The sequence below is a fragment of the Gallus gallus genome, chromosome 4 (assembly GCF_016699485.2).
Source record: "Gallus gallus isolate bGalGal1 chromosome 4, bGalGal1.mat.broiler.GRCg7b, whole genome shotgun sequence".
NCBI lineage: Eukaryota > Metazoa > Chordata > Aves > Galliformes > Phasianidae > Gallus > Gallus gallus.
Genome location: NC_052535.1, coordinates 32,020,380 through 32,033,155, shown reverse-complemented (window position 1 = coordinate 32,033,155; position 12,776 = coordinate 32,020,380). Strand labels below are relative to the sequence as shown.

The window sequence follows — 12,776 nt, the reverse complement described above, 5'->3', positions numbered from 1 at the left end:
GCATGTGGGTAGTATCACTCACCTGGAAATGCAGACTGACACACAACCAGATTTGAGCAGACTCTCACACTTCCTCTCTTTGATGAGGATTACCTCACCGTTCTGGGAGTGTCAGCCTTCTAAAAGAAGGAATTTTCAAGCAGAGGAATGATGGAGATAACTGACAGTATATTGCTGTCCTATAAAATTCATCAGATGTGCTCTATGTTGTTTGCTGCATTAGTAATTTTACAGGCAATATCTTTTAAAAAAGTGTGACAGAGCCACATGTTTTTGTAGCAATCTCCTCTATTCACTGTATCACCTTCAACTCCATCACTCTGGATGTCCGAGAGAAAACTCATTGCTAATTGCTAAATGTCTCTTAAAATAACAGCCTATTCTCTGACACTGCTACCAAAAAAAAAAAAAAAAAAAATAGATCACTGTCCCTCACTCCACTCAATTTTACCTCTCCCACCCTGCTCATTAAGGAAATTAGTCACCATTGGCCATCTCAGCTTGATAACGGGCACGGGACCAGAACCTGAATCCTTATTCATACTGCGCCATTCATTCCACAACAGTAGGAGTCCTACCTTGTGTCAGATGAAGTAAAACATGGGCAGTCTTTTGGATGTGTCCCACAGGCTTCTGAAGGCCACAGCAATAGTTAAATTTTAGCATACTGTAAATACCACTGTTCTTCTTGGTTACATTTCTTGGTGTACAGTGTTGCAACATATGCTACATGGAAGTGAATCTTAAAGGCCAACTTCTGCTCTTGGATTCAGATCTCCTTGACTTCAGTGAGAGTGCAGAGCAAGGGAGCCTGGTGACACCTGCAAGCAGTAAGTAACCATGGCAAAGTCTCCACGGGGGAGCTGCGGGAGAGATCAGCAGACATTTCCTGAAGGTCTCCTGTGCTTCATGTATATCGTCACACTGCAGCTTGTTTTAGCCATGCTTTGCATGGTGAGCATGGACATGTACATCTTGAACACCTTTTACAAATTTGCATTCAATAGAAAGAGGCAAGCGAAGCCTATGGGTCAGAAAGCTAAGCATCTGCAAGTCAGGGAGGCATAGCAACAGAAGAAAAGAGATGGATATAGACCATGATGGGGAGAAGCAAAAAAGTTGGTTCAAAACAGCTCTTCCTTCTTCTCCTCCTTTCCTTCTCTTTCCCTTCTCTCTCCTCCCTCCCTTCCTTTCCTTCCATTCTTTTCCCTTCCTCTCTTCCTTCTCTTTCTTTGTAAACAATATTTCGTTATCTTTTTTTTTTTTCCAAAGGTATTCATGTTTCATCCTTCCCTTTGTTTTCTTCTCATTTCTTTTCTTTTCTGATCCTCTATCTTGTTCTCCCTTGTTACTTTGCTCTTGAATGACTGTCAAGTTAGAGATGGGAAAAGGGAACTATCTTCACAAATGTCAAAGAGTAGCTGCAAAAAGACACATATTTGCACAGTTTGTGGGAAACATTTTCAACTCAACACAGATAGAATCCAAGACACTGAGGTACAGAAAAGTAATTAAAGAAATCTTTCTCCTTTCCATTCTGCAATCACTGAGCTATCACTTGCTCAAGTGCAGCACAAGGAGATGACTGAAACTTAAGGATGGGTCCAACCACTTGGCTCTGTGTGAGTGCAAATAATGAAAGCCAAGTTGCATATTTTGGAAGGTGAGTCATGGCTGTAATTGACTCGACTAGACCAATAAATTGCACACGGTCTAAGGAAGCTTTTCTCATTGTCAGGAAATTCCCCTTTACTTGTGGCACCCTGTCAGTAGGACCACTAAACATTGCAATGATTGGAGGGTTTGAGAGGAGCTGGGCATGTATCATCTTTGAGACAGAATCAACCAAAATACCATGAACTGCAGATAAGAAGTACTATGGTTAATATTTCAGTGCCAGGAAGTGACGATATTGTTCCACAGATCATTACCCCGCTCTTCTCTCAAGAGCCCTTTTTAACACCCATCTCAGATAAAAATACAAGGCTTACAACATCCAAAGGTAGAACTGTTTGTGCCTGACTTGCAACCAACTTGGCTTGAGGATCATTATTTTTGGGTGCTGGTAAGGAGAAGGTAGAAGTTGTTCTTTCAGGTAGTCTGTTGCTAGGACTCCACCAAGTCTGTAGGGACCAGGCACTGTTTTGCTACATTTGGAAAGCCAACATGGTAGGCAGCAACTGTGAACGCAGATATTTTCCAGTATATCTTCTCTGCCTTTATGGTGCAGCACTTTGATAAAGAGCAATTATACTTTACAAATAGTCAAGAGTAGGAATAACAAGATTGCATATTATCCTTCTACTTACAATAATGTCATGCTTCAGGGGTGCCAGTCTTCTCTCAGTACAGCCTGCTTCCTGCTGCTTTTGGATACATTTGTCCATTTCTTCCCCCCTTCTAGGAATGTACAAGAGCAGGTATTAGCCACTGGCTAGAATTTTGGGGAGGTACTCATTCTTATAGAACATGATTCCTGGCTTACATCAGCAAGTTGTTTTAGGGTAGCAACAGTACACACAACCATAAGACAGTGCTTGTCTCCATCTGTCATATTCCAACAAGTCAATGGCTTCACTGAATGTGATTTCTGTCCTGGGACATCTCTGAACAAGATGAAAACCCTAAAGATTGCTGTGAATAGCCAGCCTGCTATGCCATCCATGCTTCCCAGCTCATACTCAGAGCACAGTGTGTAGTGTGAGTACAGACTATAATAACTTCTAGGAAGAATGGTATACTTCATCTCTGGTGATTCAGTAAGGAATAAAGGGGAAAAAAATGCCATGTTCTGAAAGTGAAAGGTGCATTTTTGCCTGAGTATATACACAGTAGGAAGCGATGAAGGAGGAAATTCCACATATAGTATATGTACAGTAAGCACAAAACAGCTGTGCCCCCAGCAATTCACACAGCCCACTGTAACAAACCCCTTCAAGCTGTCACACAGAGGAAGTACAGAAATTACAGCAAAAGAAAATGTAGGAGCATCCAGCATCTACTTTCCTTCTGACATTTGTTTCTGTGCAGTGATCATTTTATGATCTCCTTAATTTTAGAGTTCATTTATTCAGCAAAGCAGAACAAATCACTTGCTCTTCAGTCAAGGTCAGTCTTTTTACTTTGTAAATAAAGCTCTACTCTGTTGTCTGACATTAAACATTCTATTAGATAGCCTGTACTTGAACTGTGTATTCTTTCAGGTAGCTACAGTAAGGCAAACCCCAGAATATTAGCTGTAATTATAATTTGAAGTACATCTTCTGTAATGAAGACCAGAGCACTTTTGTGCCTAAGTAGATACAGAAAAGAGAAGGAGAGGAGAGGAGAGGAGAGGAGAGGAGAGGAGAGGAGAGGAGAGGAGAGGAGAGGAGAGGAGAGGAGAGGAGAGGAGAGGAGAGGAGAGGAGAGGAGAGGAGAGGAGAGGAGAGGAGAGGAGAGGAGAGGAGAGGAGAGGCAAAGAAAACATTATCTGAGACTTAAAAACCTGGTCCAAGGCATCAAACATACGAAAAATACGTTACTATAAATTTCTTGGCAGTATCTGTAATATACATTTAATTTTCCTTTTATCCTAGTGACAAAAAAATGATTGTGTGCAAGAATACTTGTAGACACAGAAGTCAGAGTCTTGTTCGGGTCATAAAATACCCACTGAAATCTGCTCTGATTGCTAACCAAGTTTCTTCAGGAACCTTTTCCTTCTGTTTGTACAAACTGTTTCTTGCACAAATAGTATGCTTTCTAGTGGAAACTCATAAGGCTCTAGAGTGTGCAGGCTTAATGCTTGCTCCTATCCATGAAATCTTGAATATAAAAAAAATCAGTTGCTCAAGAATTTATGAAAAGTGGAAGAAGTGATGCAAGTACAGCTGCAGGAAATTCATTTTATATTCTGAATGGCTGTTCAAGGAGATTTTTTAATAATAACCACCTAGTTTTCATGGGGACATTTTCACATCCCTCATTCTATATTTCTGAACATCCATCTGATACTTTGTTAGAAGTACTTGCTATATCATTTAAATGAACCATTCATTTTCCTTATTTCCACCTCAAGATTTGCCTTTTTTTTTTGATTCTGAAAAGCTCATACACTTCTGCTAGTCGATCCTTTCAAAGCGTTGTGTGAAGATGTTCAGTAAATCCCAAATACGCCTTACTACTCCACTAACACCATCCATCATCGTTTTCCCTCTGATATAAATCTTCTCCTGTCTCTGTTTGCTCTTAGTACCAGAAGGAGCTTCGAGAAGGTGACCCACATGACTCCTATCTTAACTTATCTGCTGTGGTCCCAGAAGTGATTCATGATCATATCAAATCCATCTCCCTGGTGTTGTTTTGTCCTTAAGGCTTCGGCAATTGCAGAGATTGGCTAGAGACTCCAATCAACCATCTGGTGTCTGCCAACTGTACTGTCTAGCCAGGTTACACTGAACACAGAGAGGAATGTGCTTTGTATTTGGATCCTTAATATGCATATCGTTTCCCATGGAACAAGCAGAATATTGACGGGTTGCAACTCCAAAGAACTGGGATGGCAATAGAAGGAAACCCCAGATGTAAAGAGAATATATCAAGTCAGCACTAAAACTTGACTGAACGGAAATGCTAGTATAATGTATACTGCAGCTCTGTACTGGCAAGGGTTGGATTTAGTAAGAAGTGATGTGTGTTTTTTCATCAGTTCTTCCTACAATTTTATGAGCTGGTTTTAATTGTAATTTGCCTCTTACAAGTGATTAGAATGTTGTAAAGGCAGATCTTTTTTTTTTCTTTAAATTCTACTTGTCCTCTAAATAATAAAAAGGAAATATTAGGAGCCCGAAGAACTCATTATATGCATTTTGCCAAATATTTTTTCTGAGCAGACTGCATCAGTCAATGCTTTGCCATAGACTGCTTTACTCTGTGTGTTTTGAGATTAATCTTTCCTCCTAGATCTCTCTCCTTTTTCCCTTCTCCTCTCTCAAGGATACCACCCAACTGGAAATACAGCTGCTTTTGCCATATTCAGTCTTACCACATTATTGCCATGTGAAAAGTCCTATTTGTGATAAGCCTTTAGTAACAAGCTTCTTATGCAGCTGGTTTCCTTCTACCATGACAAGTTTTATCATAGGCTTACATGATCACAACAGCCAAGTGCCTTAAGAGGACGTTTGGGAAATTTATTTTCAAAGGTGGCAGCACTACCTGCCTTAGTCTTAAGTGTCTCTAGACAGAGGGCAGTAAGAGCAGGTCCCCCCAGCATGTCAGCACCTCGGTTTCCCATCACTGAACACCAGCAGCAGTTGGTGCATTCTTGAAACAATTTTAATATTACCACTTGCTCCTAAGTGAACAGCACCAGCTATTCATGTTCAGATTTAATGGCTGATGTTGCACAGGGGCTTGAAGCTGGCCAGTAAAATGCTGTGGGATTTTCATCATTGTCACTGATTGTAAAGAAAACAAAACCTTCCATTATAGGTGTCTCTTTCATTGTTATAGCCTAGAGCAGCAGATGTGGGACAACCACCCTGCAGGAGACTAGAAGCTCTCCCACCTGTCTGGCTTAAGCCAAGAGGGAAAGCCAGGCTGGTGCTGGATGGGCTGTGCAAGTTGATTTCAGGGGTGCATCATCACCCATGTCCCCTTGTCATCTCCTTCTCCTGGGGATAACAGAGCAGCTGGCTCTGAGAGGATTTCCCAGCATAGCCACCCAATTTATGCACCCCCCAGGGAAGCCAATATACCAAAAATGGAGCAAGATTAAACAATTTCTCCCGTAAGCATGGTGGGAAACTCAGAAATGTTTGCTTTTCTATTTCATATCAGACACAGACTGACACAGAAGTTTTGCATTGATTCTTGTTTCGCTAACTCAGTTTGCTTGTTTGTTTTAAGGAAAAATACCTGCAGTGAAACCTATACTATATATAGGTTATTATTATATAGAAAGCAAAAGTGAACTAAGATTTTTAACTGAGGACACAACACCTTAAGAAATCAAAATCTTAGCTTTTGAGAGCAGGATCCTCAACATTAACCTGTTGGGATTGCTTATCAGACCTTATCATTTGCTAAATTTTAAGCAGGGCTGTCCATGTACCACACACTTCCAGGGCATAGATTTGTTCAAAAGTAAAACCCTGAACAACCACAGCAGCAACACTGCTAGGTCCTGGGGAGGCAGCTCAGGCTATATTTACTACATACCATCTGCACAGAGCCCTGGGAGACATCATGTTCCACGCTGCCTGCCTGTACTACAGACAGCTTTTCTGATATGTAAACCATCACTTATCTTGTCTTTGATTCCCTCCGTGTGACCTTTTGTGGATCATGGCAATATAACATCCTTGCTGTGGCAGGCTCCGAGACTGTCTGAGGACAGGCCTCATAAAGCCTGCCTTTAACATTAATCGATCACTTTATTATGGAAGTAAATCAAAGCACTTAAACTCAGGTCCTCTGGGAGTTGAAGGTCAAACCGGGAAAAACAAACTTTATCCTGGGATGAAAGCAGAAAACTCCTTTCTGACCTTTCCATTTTGCTCCTTGCCTTAGGGACATGGCAAAAACTTGTGCTACACTTACCACTGGGGGAACAAGGGTGACACGGCTGTGGAAGAAGGAGCCATCCAAGCTGCTACTCCACAGCCTGCTGAGCCCCAGGAGATGCTGGTGCCCAGGTGTGCCCCTTCCCCAGGCACCCTGTGTCCACAGAAAAAAAAACACCTCTACTGGGCAGGCATGTGGGAAATTGCAAAGACTTGTCCCTTCCCCATGGGAGAGCAGAAGTGGTGCACAGGAGAGATACTCCCTCAGCCAGTCAAGGGCACATGAGCAGAGACTTTGCCTTGGACCAGATTCTGAGTTACGTGCCTCAGTGTTTCCAATCCAAAATAAGGAATATCAATTATTCAGTTTTTCCACTTTTTCAGATCCTAAGTTTTTTCACGTTTTGTTTGCATTGCTTGCTGTAAAGAACAAAATCCTTAGCCCCAGCTTGCTTTTAGCCTTGCACCCATCAAGCCCTACCATTAGAGACTGAAGTGTCTCCTTGAACTGTTGTGCTTTTTACCTTGCTTTGGATTTTTCAGGGCTTCACAAACACGGAGGCACACCCACATGACATAGGAGGGTGTTGGTCAGTAATGAGTTTTCTAGTCAGGGGAACCTGCCAGTTTAATTTGTTTCTTTGTAAGACAGCCATTTTTTTAAACAGAAACTTGCTGACATAGTAAGTAACACGAATGTAAGAACTGCTTAACAACTATTTACAGTCTTTAGCATGCTGAAAAGTCACTTTGTGAAGCACACATGAAGATAGTGTCCCTGTCTTGAGCTGTCTGAAATTTAAACTTAAAGCCTGAAGTGACGTGAAGGAGTATTGCTGGGAGCAGGCAGGGTGAGGAGAGGCAAAGGTTACCAAGTAAGATGATGCCACTGATCAGCTATGGAATGTCCTTATCTTAGCATCTCAATTAAAAACGAAGTAACTAAGCTTGTTTTAATGGGATTAGTGCAATGGTTGACTCATAGAACCACTCAGGGAAAAGATGTTCAAGAAGGAAGTGATTCCCAACCCTGGGAAGCAAGAAACTAGAGTTTATGTACAAAATGAGAAATAGGCTGCTGCACCCGAAACTGTGAATGGAGTGAGAAACATAGCGAAATTTATGATAGAGAAAAGAGACAGAAAAGCCAGCAGAGAAGAATGATACAGAATATATGTATCTATTGCATCTATTAATGGAAGACCAAGGAAGGAAAAAGAGCACTGTCAGCTTGAAATATAATCCATTTTGTGGAGTTATGTTTTCCTATTTTTAAGTGATTTCATCTCTTTTTCTTTTATGCAATGAATCATCTGAAAAGAGCAGAGAAAGCTGACTGCACTATTAATTAGAAAGAAATTGAATTATAAAGTGCTATCAAGTACACAGCACTAAACCCTAGAATAAGTATACGTATTTCCACATCTCTGTCAATTACAGAAGTATTAACAGCATTACCAGTAGCTAAGAAAAATCAGAAAAAAAACATTTTTAGTATCGCAGTGACCCTGGAAAAGGGAGTTGACTCAAAAGTGTCATGATGCAACCAGACAGTGTGAGAAAGGTCATTTTTCTGAACAACTCTCTGAAATGTTGCCAGGTTGATTGAATAGCACACTGTGGGTTGCCAGGCTCGAGAGCAAGACTACATGAATGTCCCCAGAGTGGTAACTATAACTGCAACCATGGGTGCAAAAGAAAACTGGCTGTCCAATAAAGTACAATTCCTTAGTTGGGGTTGCCTCTGATGGGAGCCATTCACAGCAGTAGAGATGGACTCCTATCCTACACCTCAGCATAGGAAATGTGGAGTCCACTGGAAATAAAACAAGGATCTAGCTCCGAGACAAGCGCGGAAGAATGTTTTGGCTTCATTTTTCCCCTCACTTATGGCAGGAGCATTAAACTGAACCTACATGATGTGGTTGGGCCCCATATCTCTTAAAAAGATTTCTGGTTTGGCTTGGACAGGCAGCATCCAGATCCTGAAAGATCTCAACCTCTGGAAGCACACAATTTAATGGGAAATATTTATAGCAAGGCTTCCTGGTGCTTTCTAATACTTAATGGGTCAAGAAAAAAGTGTGCTGAATATTCTAATATTCCCATCCAACAAGCAACCATAAAGTCCAGGGTCCAAGTAAGAGACAAAAATTATGGAAGATTTTCCCTAAACTGTCTCGAGACTCAGCAAAAGGTTCTGATGAGTTTTGCATGTTTTGCTTTGAGCATTTTGAGTGAAAACTTGACTTCTTATTTCGTCTCAGCAGATTTGTAGCAGTCAGTGTTGGATTACTTCCCTGCATATTTGCATGTGTATGTAAATAATTCCAATAATTTCCCTGGACACAAATTCCAACTAATAGTTTGTTTCTAACTATTATGTATCTCTCTCTGAACATCCTATACATGCTATTTCAGCATATAAAATACATATATTTTTTAATCTTCTCGCAGACAAACAAAGAAGACATTTCAATCAGGATTCCTATCTGGAAAAATGCTCTCTACCTGTAGGATATAAATACATTTCTCTACCTGGCTGATCTGAAACCCACTCAGCATTCACTGTATGATTTGCTCCTAACGTAGCAGTTGTGCAAGAGAGATGCAGAGTAATTCTACCTTACCACTCATAGTCCCCAGATCTCAGTGTCCTCCACAGTACTTGAGACCAAAACCTGAACATCCCAGTAAGTCTGCTGAAAGATTTTTTCCCCTGTGTTTGCATCAAAGTGTTCAAATGGGCTTGAAGCCAATACTCCCAAGAATATTTACAAACTCTACATAGCTGACCTGCGGCAAAACATCCCCTCCAGGTGCTGAAGAATTCATTGACACACCTTTGTTTCATGTGCACTTCCATGTCAGATGCTATTTTGTAGAATGCCCCTCTGTTGCCATCCATCACACAGCAACAACTTATAATGGAATATTGGTGGGAAGATTCAACCCCTACTGCCATACCACCAACATCAACCTCTGACATTGTGGGTCAACATAATGAAATAGGAGGCCTTAATTTCCAAACAGCCCCCATATTAGCACTTTAAATTGGAAAGCTAAGCTTAAAGGTTGGCTTTCAGCTTGGCAGTGCAAAATGACGATGCTTTTGCAAATGGACCTGCTCATACACCTATGTACTGTAGCTCCGTTGGAATAAAATATAGCCAGGAGGGCTATTTTCATGATATACTGCATTCATAATCAATTTTTATATAATCTGTTCCTCTTCTTAAAAAATAGAACCTTTCAGAAAACTTAAAATGCCATTGTTTAATGAAAAATATATAATAACTAACTTGGCAAATGTTGTATGTAAAATTTCAACAGAAACCATAAATTATATTAAATGCCCAATAAAAATGTTCAATCAAAAGCTCATTTTAAGATACATTGTTAATGAACTGTATGAAATGATGCTTAATCAAAACCCGACACCTTGCAGGGGAGAAGGATTCCACAGGACCTCCGGAGCACTATTGTTCTGAACGAAAGATAATGAGAGAACACTGTAATTAATAATCTGCACTCCCCTGGCAATCTCCAGGGAATTCCAATTTCTAAATGAACTGCACTGTTTTTCAAGAAAGCAGAAATTATGCTGCATGATACCATTTATGCCTTGAATTTGATCAAACATTAAGACATCATTTGTCAGGCAGATTCTCCTTCCTCTGGAATTTTGATAGTTCCTCTGTTCAAAGTTACTGCATGAAAAAGAGAAGAGACTTTCCCTGTAAAAGCTCATTTTGCAAAAGCAACATGATATCTTATAGTTCTGTAATTCTCATATTAGATAAAATAGGTTAAAGAAAACATCTGTGAAGAGTTCTTCACCGTACCAGTGTCTGTGAGAGGAATAGTGTGGGAATATCGATAAGCACAACAGAGTTTCTTAGTTGGTCCCCTTTCAGTTGATACTTCATCATGTGTGTATAAGTCATCATATATAAATTTCTAAATTTTCATAGACTAAGATGTGTTGTGTTGTGGTTGATCCCCCATCCCTGGAGACTTTCAAGATAAAGCTGGATAAGGCCTTGGGCAACCTGATCTAGCTGTGGTGTCCCTGTTCATTGCAGGGGAGTTGGACTAGATGGCCTTCAGAGGTCTCTTCCAACTCTAAGGATTCTATGATTCTGTGATTCTAAGATAGGAAACATACTCTACCTGGCAGAGTAGGAGCCAGGGGAAAATACTACTCAAAGATTCAACGTGAGCTGGCAATGAACACTTGCAGCCCAGGCCAACCATATCCTGGGTTTAATCAAGAGAAGCATGACCAGCAGGTCAAGGGAGGTGGTTCTGCCTCTCTACTCTGCTCTTGTGAGTTCTGGGACTGGAGGAGGCTAGATTTATACTAGATATTAGGAAGAAATTATTTACAGTGAGGGTAGTGAGACACTGGAACAGGTTGCTCAGTGAGGTTGTGGATGTCTCCTCCCTGGAAGCATTCAAGGCCAGGCTGGATGGGGCTATGAGCAACCTTGTCTAGAGGAGGGTGTCCCTGCCTATAGCAGGGTAGTTGGAACTAGATGATCTTACAGGTCCCTACCAACCCAAAATTATTCTATGATTCTATGACTACAAGGTCAGTGTATGAAATTGATTGAATATTCCTGATTACAGTCAGCACTGATAGCTGTAAATACATAGTTTCAAATTCAGTTCTGAGTATATTATTTCCCCCTTAAATCTTCCTTCTTCTGAGAAACTTGGAAACATTCATTTTCTAGCATTGCAATTTTTCAAAACAGTCAAAAGCTGCTATTATTATTAATCATGATATTCATTTTAGCATAAAGATGGATTTACTGAATGGCAGAGGAAGATGTAGTCCCCTCCCTTTCTCTTCATTACTGCTCCCATTCCAAGCTGTGCTCCCGTTCACTCAGCCCAAGACACTTAGACTTAAAAGAATGCAAACACCCCATTGCCAACAAGGTGTAAGCCTTTTCTAACAAGAAAATCAAGTTTTTACTTTGTGTTTGTGATGTCCTAAGAACCATGAGCTCCACGGATAAGCTGGGGTTGGGTTTTGTAGCGTATTGGTGCTTTGGGTACCTAGCAGGAGCCTTCTGCTTAGGGTCCTGGCATGTCCATGGTCACGTCCATGCTCCTGCTCCTTTATCCCTGGCAGTGCTCCATCCCCTCAGGCACGTTGGAGAAGCAGTCCCATGTTCATGCCAGCTGATGGGGTGCGAGGTGAGAGAGCCCCATGGAACAGACATTCTGCTGGAGACTTCCACGTCTGCCAGCATTATGAAAACACATGCAAAAAATAAAAATAAAATTAAAATAAAATAAAACAATTTATATTAAAGACAGTGAAATATTCCTACTATGAAAAGCTTCTTTTAATACATTTTCTGCTGGACTGGAGACAGCTGTACTGAAATGAGCAAAACAGGCCGAGCAGAGAGGCTGCTCAGAGTATTGTATGGCTGCACAGGGCAGCCCTTTGCATGCAGGTGGATCTGTGCCTTGGTGTGAAGAAATAGTTGTATTATAAAGGTTAGAGAAGGACAGTGGGATGTAGCTTTTGCTGACAGAGGCATTACTATGCCAACAGTATGCAACATCTCATTCTCCTTGGTTCCAGTGACAGGAACAGCACATGGGGTCCTGTTCCTGAGGAGGTGTGGGGCTGATGCAGATGGAGAAGCTGCTTCCTCCTCTGTTGTTGAAGCAATATGGGGCCAAGCCCAACCCTCAGCCCCACAGAAAAATGTTGCTGGTTCCTCCCTGCTCCTGCCAGGGGATCATTCCTTCAGGTGATGGAGCATTTGTTGCACAGTGGAGTGTGGGCTTGATAAGTAAACACATGTAAAAAGTCAGGAAATAGAGAAAAAGACAAAGAATCAACACACTGGTGATCTTTTCTGTTTTATGATAACATGTTTTTTGTTTGTTTGTTTTCCCTTTGTTTATGCTGCTTATAAATGAGCATGTCTACACAGAGAGATGTGAAGAACTTAGACATGTAGCCTATGCAAGACACCAAAATATGCCTGTTGTTGGGAGGGAGAACTCTAGATCGAATCATAGAATCATTAAGGTTGGATAGACCACTAAGATCACCTAGTCCAACCATCAGCCCATGCACGTGACCGTTCTAGACCATGTATGTCACTCAGTGCCACATTTCCCTGTTGCCTTCTGGCAAAAAACTTGGACACCTCCATGAACGATGATTCCACCATTCTCTCATACCTCAAAGCTGTC

At 41.1% G+C, this 12,776-nt stretch overlaps 1 long non-coding RNA gene across 1 annotated transcript in view; it reads right to left on the bottom strand.

Annotated features, from left to right (window-relative positions):
* The window catches only part of LOC107051780, a 55,111-nt gene that overhangs the window by 30,209 nt on the left and 12,126 nt on the right, over positions 1–12,776 (bottom strand). Inside the window, exon 2 of the long non-coding RNA XR_001463662.4 lies at positions 2,310–2,400. This is a non-coding gene — a long non-coding RNA (uncharacterized LOC107051780). The remainder of the gene's footprint in view (positions 1–2,309; positions 2,401–12,776) is intronic.